Source organism: Neofelis nebulosa, chromosome 3 (assembly GCF_028018385.1).
Source record: "Neofelis nebulosa isolate mNeoNeb1 chromosome 3, mNeoNeb1.pri, whole genome shotgun sequence".
Lineage (NCBI taxonomy): Eukaryota > Metazoa > Chordata > Mammalia > Carnivora > Felidae > Neofelis > Neofelis nebulosa.
In genome coordinates, this window is record NC_080784.1 from 4413610 (window position 1) to 4428231 (window position 14622).

The 14622-nt window shown below is 38.3% G+C and overlaps 1 protein-coding gene across 5 annotated transcripts in view; it reads right to left on the bottom strand.

Moving 5' to 3' along the window:
- The window catches only part of CSMD1 (CUB and Sushi multiple domains 1), a 2016488-nt gene that overhangs the window by 1008886 nt on the left and 992980 nt on the right, over positions 1-14622 (bottom strand). The gene's annotated exons all lie outside the window — the stretch shown is intronic.

Genomic DNA, 14622 nt, shown 5'->3' on the forward strand with positions numbered 1-14622 from the left:
TTGAACTCAGAGCATTGCTTACAAAATGTTATGTACATAGTAAACTGTAACACAGGTAAATAAATATTTATAAGATACTTATGCTAAGACATGTCTGGGAGTGTCCTTTTTTTCTTTCCTTCCCTCCTTCCTTTTGAACTATCAGATAGTTTCTACCCAAAGAGCATATTTAATATTTATGGGTGTTGATGCTCTAATATAACTGATAAATGAAGTCAGCCTGTCACCAAGATGGGGACATATGCTTTTAGCAGCTTGTGTGCCTGGATAAGATCATGTAGAGCAGATATTTTCATTGGCTACTGATGAAACAACTGTATATGTAAATGTAGTATACACTTGCATATACTGACACCTCTGTAGTAACAACTGTTTTTCATGTATGAACATGTCATACGTACATGCATGATCAACACACACAGCATAATGCTATTTAATACACTGACCTTATTTCTCTAATTTTATCATATGCTGTGAAAGTTATCTCAGTATAATGCAAAAAAAAAAAAGAATTACAGCACTCTTATATAAAAAAATATCATAAGTGAGTGGACTTAAAAGTTACCAAATCCAATTCTGTCAGTTAAGCAACTGACTTTTGACTTCGGCTCAGGTCATTATCTCAAGGTTCATGAGCTCGAGCCCCACATTGGGTTCTGCACTGACAGGGCAGAGCCTGCTTGGGATTCTCTCTCTCCGCCCCTCCCTGACTCACACACGTGCTCTATCAAAATAAATAAACATTTAAAAACATATATATATAAATAAATAAATAAATAAATAAATAAATAAATAAGACTTTGCAATAGGTGTATTTGTGTGTATCACACTAGGGGTAAGAGTGAATGGGACGAGAAGCACACTGGTTGGTTCTGGGAAAGCAAGGCGGCAACCTTCGCCAAGCAGGTGACATTGCACCTGTTGAGAGTACACACCGACAGGCACCTGCCAGCAGCAATGGGCGTCAGTGGTGGCTCTACAGCAGAGCCCTGGAGCCCCGCTCTGTGCCTTTATGTCTCTAGCTGCATGACCAGTGGAAAGTCTGAAGACCTGTAGAAAGTGCCAAAGAAGCCGGGGTGACAGGGTCGCTCCAGACACTCCAGGAAGTAGATATACATGAACTGCCATGGGGATATTTTCACATTTAACGGCGCATAGAGCTGTGTTGGTGCCTACCAGCGGACAGAAGCTCAGATCACATGCCCTTCCCTCTCAGCAATACATCCCTTTTCCCTTTAACACGAGAGCCCTTGAGCTGAATAACCGGCATTGTCACCTTTTACGTCTCAGTTCTGATGCAATGAGCCTAACAGTTTAGACACTAGGACTTCAAGTGACCAGGAGACTTCAGGTGAGGACTTGAGCACAGCATGGAGGGTGAGACGCCAAGGGGCTGGGGAGCGAGGACATGCTCGCTAATTCCAAAGAGGACCAGAGGCCACATTACAGGAGCGGATGAGGGCTACAATTCTATGGTAACTTTGTTGGAAATAGGAGCAGATGATAAAATAAAGACAAGAATAGAAAACAGAAATGAAGAGAATGAAGAAAGAAACTGGCAGAGAGAAACAAGAATACATTTCTCCCAAACCTGCAATCACCATTGTGTTTTCTCTGATATTTTAATGCCCAGAGAACATTTTAAAATGGATTACAGTTAAAATTATGTCAGGCTAAATATATATGGGATATATTATGATTTCTTAATAGGGCATTTCACATAAAATATTGCAGAATGCCATTTAGATAATCTACTTGAAATCTTTGAGAATTAAGCACATGAAACAAAAAACACCTTATGTCACTCACTGGATAACACACTTAAATCACAGAAAACTCTTTAGTAGAGAGTGTGGTAAAAACATATTTCTGCATATGTGTTTGTGTGGGGGGAGGGTATGGAAAAGGAGTTTCAATGGTGCTTCAAATATTTCTCCAAAAGAACATTTTAAGTATTTTCTTTGCCATTTTTGTAAGAGAATTTTTTTCTAAATTGTAACATCTTGCACAACCGAACACATAATGGTATTTGAGGAAGGGTAATGTAACTATCATTTTAGAGTAGCCAATGTTTTTAAAAAGAAATCCAAGTTTTGATTTTAGATTTACAAAAATCTATCTCCAGAGTAATTACACATATAGGTAAAACAACTGAGCAAACATTTTCCAAAGCACCTTTGGCCTTGGGAAAAATGTATTTAATTTTAATTAATTTTGGGAATCCTATTAGTTGTGAACTTTGAGTTCTGCTGCAAAAGATATTAAGCTACCTTTCTCTAAAATGTCACTTTATGATAAAGACTTTGCTAAGTAGAAATGGGAGCCTCATTCCTCATAGTGTAGGTGTTATGAGGACCCAAATACACAGGGGGATTCAGTAAATGATAAGACGAGCCTCATCCGTGATGGGAGGAGAGTGTATTAACAAAGTGACTGGGAAAAAAAGAAACTTGAAAAAAATCATTTAGAAACAGCCTAATAGAAAATACATATGAATGACATCAATTAAAATGAAAGTATAAAATAATGGGTAAATTAGCAGAATAAATATACTGTATCATGCCAAATAATGTATTACCTCAACTGAAAGAAATTATGTGACTGAAGCAAAAGAAACATTACCATAAACCAACTTACCTACATAAAAACATTATTTTCAAAATAGACATATAAACATAATCCAAAATAAACAAGATAATGAGGCAAATTTGCAACATAGCAAAGGGATGTCTTCTATACTTATTTGATTCACATTAAGAATAATACACAAAGAGGGGCGCCTGGCTGGCTCCGTTGGTTGAGCATCCGACTTCAGCTTAGGTCATGATCTCAGTTTGTGGGTTCAAGCCCCACATCAGGCTCACTGCGTCAGCACAAAACTGCTTCAGGTTCTCTGACACTCTCTCTCTCTCTCTCTGCACCTACTCTGCTCATTCTGTCTGTCTGTCTGTCTGTCTCTCTCTCTCTCTCTCTCCCTCAAATATAAATAAACATTGAAAAACATTAAAAAAAAAGAACAATATACAAAGAGACTGATGGAGAAAAGGTCGTCAGTGACAATTTAAACAAGAATTCCAGAAAGAAATTCTACACACAGGAAAAGGTTTAAACACTCTTGTTCTCGCAATAAAATTAACACAAGGGTGAAACACTTAAAGTTTTAAAATGCATTTTTTACAAAAAGGAAAATAACTAAGGGTAAAATGGGTATTATTCTTTGCTTCTGATATCAATGTATATTGATATGAAATTTTGGACCATTTGATAATATACATTAGGGATAATATATAGGATGTTCATATCTTTGGCAAGTTACTCAATTTGAGGTCTTAATATTTATTGAGTACATTTTAGGTGCTTGATATTCTGTACTAAGTCCCTTATCTGGACCATTTATTGAATCATTTCAAAATGTATGAGAAAATTATCGTTCCTATTTCATAGTTGTCAAAAGTGAGATTCTGGTTACTTATGAAAAACGTGCATCTGGAAAATGTTAAGACAGTCATGAAATATCAACATGATCAAGTAAGCGGCATTAACATTAATCGATATATACATTATTGCAAAACACTATAAGAGGTATAACCGGTGCTTTGCAGAAACGCAAAACAAATTCCGCGGTATTAAGGTGTGTACTTATCAACACTTTGACATCACTTTCCTGCCTCACGTCTTCACTCCCTCACTTTGCTTTCTGAATCACCTCCCTGCAAAATTCCACCTAAGTCCGGATCTCAAAGTCTCTGTGCTCCTGGTACCTAGGCCAGGAAACTATAGATGTGAGGGTTTATTTTAGGTTCAACGTGATAGTCAACCTGTGCCCAGATATTTAGCTGGGACTTACTCTGGGTAGGTCTTTAGGGGTGCTTTTGGAAGGGATTAACATTTGAATGTGCAGATACAGTAAAGCAGATAGCTCTACCCAATGTGGGTGGGCCTTGCCCTATTCCTTAAAGGCCAGAGTAGAACAAAAGGGCTGAGTAGAAAACAATATGCTCTCTGCCTGCCTGTCTTGGAGCTGAGACATTTATCCTCTCCTGCCTTCTTGCTTGGCTTCTGGCTGGAACTCACTCACATCACTGGCTCTCCGGAAACTCCAGCTGGACTTAGTCTCTCCAATGGGATCAGCACATTCCCCATAATAAATCTCTTTATGTTCCTCAGAATCTCACAATGAATCTCAAAATCACATACCATATTATATTTACTTTTGAAGCCCACATATATTATTAAAAAGTGCCCTAAAATCGTATCAAAGGAAATTGGACTTTCCTAGCGAAATTGCTGCTATCTTGGTGAAGCCTGAGGATGAAGAAGGGATTTTTCGATGGTCTTCCTGCTGTGCTAAGACAATGAGTTAGCTTGATGTGTCTTTACAGCATCATGAGGCAGACTCTATTGTCATTGTCACTCAATCCCTGCTTGTCGATTGGGTTTCACTGTCATTTGTAACAGTGAGAGTAATATAGCAATAGTAGCAGCAAAGACAGTTAAGAGTTTCAAAGACAAATTATCTCAATTGAATAGCTCCAAGAAACAGAGACAAAGCATCATATATTCCTGTCCTGATGTTTCATTACATCACCAATTTCCAAGGGAAAAAAATATGAAAATCTGAGAGAGCTACCATTATAAAATATTCATTCATAATTCATTTTCAGGCATTTCCCCAGGAAATGTACATGGATAAAGATAATGCTTTTCTGGGAGTTGCCTGTATCTCATTATTAAAGGTATCTCCTATAATAAATAGTAACAAGGACAAAGCAATTTCCATTTTAAAATTATGATTAAGAGATAACACCATGTCCTGGCTTCTCAACCTCACCATCGTTAACATCTTGGGCCACATAATTCTTTGTTCTAACAGGATGCTCTGTGCATTGTAGGAAACTTTGTAACATCCTAGCCGTGCCCACTACTTCCCAAAAATATCCCCAACTGTGTTGACGAAAGATGTCTGCAGACATTGCCAAATGTTCTTTGGGGGGCAAAATGGTCCCTTGTTGAGAACCATTTACTTAGATGAATTTAATTAGTTCTTTTTTTCTGGTTCTTTTCAGTGGTACTATATAGAGCTTTTAAACGGAAGAAATTAAAGCCGTATTAAAATGCTATGTAGTATTCTTTCCTTGAGTCAGAATTAATAATCAATGAGATATGTGACTTCCTTAAATGTACTAAAATATAGGGAAAACATACATGGTGCTCTCCCTTAAATAATCTGTTTATATAAGATAATTTAAAGCAGAGTAGCTGCCATAGAATTTGAAAATGGACTCATTTTTGATGTACATTGTACAGATTTTCTCACAAAGAATAAGCCTCGGTAAATAAACTTAATTAGGAAAGAGCTACTAAATTTTCTAAACTAAGATATTTTATCTCTAGAAAAACCTAAAAATCATTAAGGGTATAAGAGATTTATTGCCCTTGTTTTAATGCATCTTTAACCCTAGGATTGTGATGGAAAGTATGTGTATGACAGATGTAACTTAAATTCTTTTATATGACCAGTCTGTAATTTCTGATGTGTATTTTCACAAGGCGGGTTTCACCCTTTACATAAAAACTAGTAACAATGCAAAAATAGCAATTAAACACTAATACTTTATCTCTATTTTATTTACAAATAAAATGCTAGAAACGAATGCTTTATTTGAAAATTACACGTAGGAGCCTCAAAACTAGAGATCACTGGCCAGGTTTAGAAAAAACGTACAACCAGAGACCTTCGGAATCATCTCTTAATACCATTTACACGCATACACATACGCACAAACACACACATACATGCACACACGCAAGAGCCCTCAAAACTAACTTCTCTTCTTGCCTTCTTCATTTCTCTGTAATCTGTTTCATTCAAATCAGCCAGATGGATATTTTTTTTTAATTTTACTTGAATCTTAAAATTTTCTGCTCCAAACTCTTACACTTCTGTCCCCACTCAGAGTAAAATCAACACTCTCTGTGATCTGACCCACAGCCCCTCCCAGTCCCCAGTGCCTGTCCTGCCCGCTCCGTGCCCTCCTCTCCCCACTACTCTTTCCTCACTCTGTTCTAACCACGCTGTCTCACCACATGCCACGTGTGTGCATTCCTGCCCCAGAGCCTTTGGTCTCATCACCCTCCCCAAGACAGGTCTCCCCTTCCTGGTCCGCCCCTTCTGCTGACTGTATGTGAACCAGCTCCTGCTCTCTGTGACTCCCATCACTTCATCCTGCCCTGGTTTACTTCTTAGCACTTAGCTGAGTGCCAAGCATTGGGCCATAATGTCTTTGGACTAATGTCCCTGTTCCTAGAAGGCAGCCTGGAACTCAGTGAACTCTCTTTTTCCTCCTTCATTGAGTGATGATTGCAGCACTCCCTGCGACTCTATCAGGTTGAATGTGCCTGTATCCAGTTATCTTCAGTGTAGTGTGACTGTCACAAAACAGATCTCTGGGGCCGTGCATGGCATCCAACTACCCCATTTCTAAGATGAGCGGGAGAAAGTATGCTTAGTTATGGAAATTTGTGGCTTTTTCAAGTATAAGGTTTAAAAAACATTCTCTAAAAACTGCAGCAAACCTCTAAGTAGAGATATTTCAGACAAAAATTAATTGCCAAGAAAGTTTTATCACTGTAGCAATCCATGAGGGGTTTAGTTGGTATGTTTATTTAGCTTCGTTTGTTTTCACCAAGTAGCTAAGCCACAAGACCAGGAATGGTCCTTTTATGTACAGCGGAGCAGCAGGGAAATTTCAGGAAGAGATAAAGTTAAGGCAGGGAGAGGAAGCAAATAGATCAAAGCAAAGCAATAAGGAGACTCTAGGCAAGCTTCCTGGCACCCGGAGTTCAAGTTCCACAGTTCAACCGTGTGACGTAAACTTAGAAATCACACACACAAAGCAAAATGTATCAAAACAGAAAACCATTAAAATAAGCTAAATAATTCTGAGCAATATTTAAATAATATAGTTAAATTAATATAATGCAAGCTCCGTGGATATTAATGTGGATAAAATTTTACTTCAATATTTTACATTTTACTTCAATATTAATTTTGCAATACCGGAGGGATTCATGTGAAAGCTGAAAATTGGGGGATCTGATTTAGGAAATGCTATTTTTATTTTCCTTCCTTCCTTCCTTCCTTCCTTCCTTCCTTCCTTCCTTCCTTCCTTCCTTCTACATTATTCACAAAGAAAATGAAGTTAGGTTCAAAACTTCCAGGTGAATACATGACTGTAAAAATTACTATACAACAATTTTTTAATGAAATGATGAGGATCAATAGTGAGTCACTTGATTATTTTAAAAAGTGGGTTCCTACAACTTCCATATAATGGTTGGAATTAGCAAAACAGTCGAGCAAGGCGACTTTGGCTCCCAATCCAAATTTCCATCAGAGCTGTGTTTCCTTTAAATCAGTTTCCTATACTGAGGTTCACAAAATCTTGCATTTGAAAAAAAAAAAAAAGATGCTACAGTTCAAAGGAGTTTGAATGCCATCAACTTAATCCAAGAAGACAATAAGGTTTTTAATAAAAGATGTATTTGAATCTACTGATTTCTGTAAGTAGGGAAAATAATCCTGAGTGTAAGCAGAAATCAGAGTACACTATTTCCCCTAAGGAATTTCCAAACTTTTACAAAGTTTCATTCTAAACTCTAAAATTATTATATATGCCTTGCCTGGGTATGAATGTTGCTAGGAATATATCTTAAGGGCATAATTCAAAATACAGAATAAAACATTATTTAGAGACATACTTTGCCATATTTATAACAAAGAAAAATGGAAACCAACTAAAAGTTTAACAACAGATACATCATTAAATAAAGTATGATTTATCCAAACCACAGGACCAACGTGTTTACCAAGCATTTGTAAGACGGCTTCAGTAAACTCCTCAGTTAGAATATTAAATTTATAAAAAGCAGCGTACACAACTGGATTTGTAGACTCTTCGCAATTTTAAAATTGTATGGAAAAATATTCAGGAAAGAGAAAAGGAACATATACACAAACACATGCATGATGCCCAATTTCTAAGTCTAGGAGATATTCTCTAAGGTCCTTTGCCTAAATCTGTGTGGAACACGGGTACCGCTGACAACCTTGAAGTCAGAAGGTCTGGGTTTAAACCAGGGGGTTCCCCCACTGACTTTGGTGTGACAACACCTTCCCTTCTCTGTGCCTCTTTTACTGACCTGTAAACAGAGATGATAATGGGTACCTATTCACAGTGCTCTGCGAGGGCAAAATGCATTAAGAACTGTAAATTGCTAGAAAAATGCACGCAAATACTACCTGCTCCATAAAACTTACTATTATTATTTTTTTCCTGCTTGGCACGAAGCAATCAATCCGTGATAGTTTATTAAATTATTTTTTAGTGCTTTATCATAAGTTTTAAAAGCATCGCTGCTTTGGGTGACACTTTGCTTTCACCAAATAGGAAGTGACTCCAGAGGGAGAGAGAGTCACAAAGAGCTGCAGGTCAAGAAGGTTTCCAGGGCACTAGGGACGGGAAGGCAGGAGGGCCCCAAATCTACTGGCATTGTTTCTGTAGACACCACCCACTTACACTCTACCTGAGACCATCAGGGGATTATCTTTTATCCTTGCGGACTGTAGTCACCTCAAGAAGCAGTGATCTCCTGGTCACCCTGCAAACCCTCAAAGATCTTCACGTCTCATGTATCTGACCTCCTACCCCTCCCAAGCTCTTGAGCCTTCTGCTAGGTCCTCTGAAACTCAAGGTCAACTCTCAGCAAAACTCCCTACCTCTCAACCATCTCTGAGGCAACCCCCTCCTTCTCTAACGGAAGCCCAGATATCTTCTGAGGATAGTGCATCATGAAGGCCTCCCACATGGTCACTGTTTGCTTCCACAGTCCAAGGACTGCCGGCCCTGGCACTGGGCGATGTGTCTACCAATGCACATCTCATTACTATTTCAGGTACTTTGTTCTTTCCTCCCCAAAGTGCCCCACCTTTGAGCCTTTTATCCCCAGAATCTTCTTCCTCTAGCCCTCTACAAAATCCCTGGGGCACCCCCATTATTCCGTGAAGATTTTTTTTTACCCCTGGCTCACTGCCATTTTCTGCAATTCCATGTTTGGCCTAATTCTTGCTATTTCCATATCAATGATAGACAATCCTTTGAAGGCTGGCTTCTCAGTTCACTTGCCCCCCTCCTCCAACCCTCCAACACAGTCCTTTTATCCCCATCCTCGTCCTTCATCTTTTCAACATGATACATGATCGTTTGCCATAGCTGCATTTGAAGTGTCCTGTGATCAGACCCGAACTTTCCACATGTCCAGGCCACTTTCCAAACACATTAACTCCAACCATTCTTTGAACCCATAGCACCTACAGTTCCCTGATCTTGCCACTTTCTCCTTTTATTCCCTCCTGTTCTTATGTCTCACCTGGACATCCTTAGATTTCATGGCCATTATTTAAATCACCCCTTGTGCTTGCCATAAGTCCATTGTCAATTCCTTCAATTCAAACTTGGGTCAAATCCACACTTACTCTCACATTTAGGTAAGTATGGCTAGAGAAAACGCAAAACCAGAACCATGTAGATGGGTCTAACTTTAAATTGATTGGCTAGATCCAAAATGTCCTTTAATTGTGGCATTCTTAATTTCCCTCAGTTTTTAGGCTTCTTTCTGGGTGAATACCATATCACACCTCCTTCATCCTTAACCTGCCAATACTCCTACCCTTCAATGGTGATTTTCTTTCCTGTTTACTAAAAACAGAGGCAATCAAAAGAGACATTTTAGGGGCACCTGGGAAGCTCAGTTACACATCCAACTTTGGCTCAGGTCATAATCTCACAGTTCATGAGTCTGAGCCCCTGTCAAGCCCTGCTCTGACAGTGCATAGCCTGCTTGGGATTCTTTCTTCCTCTCTCTCTATGCCCCTACCCTGCTCATGTTTGCTCTCTCTCTCTCGAAAATAAATAAAAATATAAGCATTTTTAAAAAAATATATAAAAAGAGACAATTTACAACCTATCAGCACTCTATCTGATCATCTCTCTGTACTTCTGCTCATAAAATGTCCATACTGGGTTCCTACCAAGGGCTGACACCTGTTTGTGTTCTTGCTTTCATCCCTGATCAAGTCCCTAAGCCAAGCATTAGCACTCTCTCCTCTCTCCAAATGATCATTTCCTTTTTTTATTGGACAACTGTTCTCAGCATATAGACATATTATAATTTCTCCAATTCAAAATTTTAAAGCAACTACCTCTTGATTCCACATCTACCTCCAAATTCCACATCCATCTCTAGTCCTATTTTTAAAAACCCCTTTCCCAGTAACACATTTCAAAAAATGTCTATAACTGCAAACTTTAATTTTTTGTCATCCTCTCTTGAACCCACTTGAGTCATGATTTTGTCCTTCCTCACCCACTGCAGCTGGGCTCTTCAGGTAGCAACACCAATAAATCCTACAGTCAGTTCTCCTGTCACACAAGCTCTCAACAACACTGGACTATTCTCCATTTTCTATTCCTTAAATTTGTTTTTTTCACTAGGCTTTTAAAACTATTCTTTTAGTCTTGAAATAATTGCAAATTCACAAAAGTTTGCAAAAATAGTACAGAGTGATCGTACATACCCTTCTCAAAATTTCCACCAATGGTTACATCTTACATATATAGAATATCAAAAGTTTTTAAAATAGCACTGGTTCAATGTGTGAATATGATTTATTCCCTAGCTCTATCTATCTATCTATCTATCTATCTATCTATCTATCTATCATCTATCTATCTATCTATCTATCTATCATCTATCTATCTATCTATCTATCTATCTATCTATCTAATTAAAGTTTGTTTTGTTTTGTTTGAAACAGAGTTAGCATGAGTGGGGGAGGGGCAGACAGAGAGGGAGAGAGAGAATCCCAAGCAGACCCACACTGCCAGCACACAGCCCCACATGGGGCCCCAACTCACAAAACTGTGAGATCATGACCTGAGCCGAAACCAAGAGTCAGAAGCTTAACCAACTGAGCCTCCCGGGCGTCCCTCAGTAGTACTTTTATGAACTACTCTTCTCAGGCTTGCTTTGATCTTATTGGCCATTTATACTCAGCCCCACCTGGTTTCAAGTCACCCTCTGATCCGTAGCATGATGCCTGCAGCTCCATCCTTGGACTTTGTTTCTTCCTGACTATATCCATTCCCTTATTGGTCTCATCCGTGCTCAGTTACATGGATTTAAATACCATCTGTATGCTGAACATTCTCAAATTTGTAGTTCCACTCCAGATCTCTCTTCTGAATTCAGTTTTATGTATCCAAGTCCCTACATGATACATCCATGTAGACGCCTAAACACATTCCAGACTTACTCCCAAGTCCTACTTCTGATCTTTCCCTTTCCAAGTCTGAAATTTCACAGTATTCTCCATGTCAAATAATGGCAGCTCCCCTCTCCCAGTGGCTTGGTAAAAAGACCATGGCATCACCCATCACTCTTCTATTTCTTTCATATCCATGAGCACGGTGTCCTAAAACCCTAGTGGCCCTTTCTTCAAACTACGTTCTTGATCCAACTGCATCCGGCAGCTTGCCCTGCCACTATCATGACAAATAACACCACCTCTCACTCTGTTACAATGGCTTCCTAACAGGTTCTCTGATTTTATCCTTTCCACCATATATTATTTTCTCAACACAGCAGCCAAGTAATCCTCTTAAATTCTACATGAGATGATGCCACTTCTCTTCCCCAAATCCTCTAGCTTCTTTCCATATTGCTCACAATAGAAGCTAGTGCCTATGTTAGGGACCACAGGACCCTCCAAGACCTTCTTCCTCTCACCTTGTCTCTGACCTGCTCTCTCCCACCTGCCACTGTCCAACGTGCTCTAGCCACACTCACCACTGTACTATCCCCCCATTCTAGCCCTGTATCTCAGGACTCAAGCCATGGACACTTCCTTGATCTGGACCACTCTACCTCCATGAGGGGTCCAAAAATGTTCATTTTGCCAAATACATAATTTTCCCAGGATATAAGACTTCAGGTGCTAAAACCAGGACAGCTCTGGGTAAGCCAAACAGCTGGCCAGTACAGCTCTTGGTCAAATGTCACTTTCTTAGTGAGAATATCTCTGAGCACTTATTACAGTTAGATGTTATGTATCTGGTTTTACTAATCTCTTTATGTATTTATGCTATCTATCTCCAACCAAAAATGTAATTTCCATGGTGGTTGGGATTTTTCCTTTTTTTTTTTTTCACTTTGTAGCCCCAGCTTCAGGAACTAATGTACACAAACTACAGTTTGTGGACCACATTTGGACCTGTTTTTATAAATAAAGATTTACTGGAACACAGCACTGCCTATTTGTTGAGGTAATGCCTATGGAAACTTTTCTGCACAATGACTGTTCATACAGAGACAATATGGCTTGAAAAACATAAAATATTTACTATCTTACCCTTGATCAGTAGAGTTTACTGAACTTATTGGTAAGTGTGTCTGAAAACATGTATGTCCTTGATAACTAAATGTTTCTTTAAAGAATGAATGAATGGACACAAATAGTAAGCAGACATATTCTATGGGAAATCAAAGGACGATTAAGGCAACTTTGGGGCATCGTTCTAATGCTACTAAATTCTCAGCAAATTAAAAGCAAATACTAACATCAAAACTAGGAATAATTGTGGTGAAACTCCTGGCAGCGTGGAAATTTGTTCAGCAAGTGTGCAAGGCATAAACAACATTTTGAAAACTCTATCCTTAGGAAATAATTAAACAGAAGAAACAAAAGCAATGCTATATGTACAGAGACACTAATTATAGTATTATGTGCAGCTGTAAATGTTGGAAACACTCATTATGTTCAATTACAGGCAAAGAAATAACTATTAATTTGTATAATTTTGAGGATATTGAGAAGAAAATGCTATCAATTAAAACTGAAAGTTTATGGTATAATACTAATCTTACAAAGGAAAAACAAGAAAAGTAATCTGCTCTTTGACTTTAGCCTTGAGAGTTCCCAGAGCTTGGGTTGGCCTCATTGGTCCCTACTTTCCCTCCATCCTGGATCTTCAGTGATAACATTTACAATAATAATAGTAATTATTGGTATTGAGCACTTTGAGATATTATTTAATCCTTGCCGGTATTGTGAGATTAAAAGTATTAGTCTAATTTAAAGGAATCGAAACCAGAGGCTTTGCAAGAAAATAGCTTGCCCAAGATGTCCCAGGTATTATATGGCAAAGCAGGATCTTGAGTGACAAAGTTCTTGCTGTTAGACACGTCTGTTACTACCTATCACAGTGAATGGCATTTCCTTGGAAATATATCTATATTGGTATTAGACAGTCAGCTCTACAACCCAATATGGTGCCTCTAATAAAATCACAGAAAAATAACTAAATTAATCCACAAAATTAAAAATAATTGGCATACAGGCACCTTATGATTATGCTTTAAACTTGTCACAAGATTGGATTTAATGAGATAATGTAAACATATTTTTAAAAAAGGTACTTAGCAGAAAGCCTGTGACATCATGAAATGCAAAACATGTAAGCCAGACTTACTACAATCTAATGTTGACATATATTTTCAATACTTCTTTTTTCCCCCAATTTTGGTAAGGTTTACATTAGAGTTGTTTATTGCACAGTGTGCAAGAAAAGTGCTTAAAACAAAATTGTCTAAAGCCATTCAAACTTAATTTAGAGCCAGGTTCCTTCTGTGAAGATTGCCCCACTCAATCTTACTTTGTAATGCGTGGTCCTGACATGACAGATCATTTAAGATTCGTTTTATGTTATTTCTGTAACATAACTGATAAAAACACAGCTGTGTTTTAAATATCACAGAATTTATAGGCTCGCATAAAAAGCATGACTTCTCTCCCTTCTCCTCCCCTCCAGCTACATCTTCCCCAGCCTCTCTTTCTCCCTGGCATCACTAGCAGCGGAATGCCTGCAATTAAAAAACCTTGAGTGACATTTCGTGAAGCAGTGGCAAGTGACATATTGTCATTTCCAGTCACGTTATGTAAGGCTTATCAATTAAAGAAATTTTCAGCTTTAGACAGCTCTAAATGAAACACACGCATACATTATTTAGCCTGTTTTATTAAAGGCATTACTGAGATGGCTCCCGGTTCTTTATTTCATGGCATCCTTGCTTGCTAACTAGGATCCATCCTTCCAAAAAAAAAAAAAAAAGAAAAAAAAAAGCAACTGTCCTGAAATGGATAAAATCAGTCAACTCTTAAACAACAACAACAACAAAACAAAACAAAAAACCCCCCAGCTGTCACATCCTATATTCTTTAAAACCATCACATAATAGTGACAACGTGTTTTGACAAATTTAGGTGAATATTTGTCTTAAATGCATGTGTTTAGACAGAAACAAGGTTAGAGCTTTATGGAAGCCTAGCTTTCAATAATGATTCATTTGCTATTACTTTTAATGGTTTACAGATCATGCTTTTCCACAACACAAAAGCAAACAACCTCCCTTTAGCTTCCCCCAAGGAGGAGGCATTCGGAGGCATGTGTAAGAAGCACCACGTGAGAACTGCCTATGGCAGCCATTGTCTCTGTAGCCTTGGAC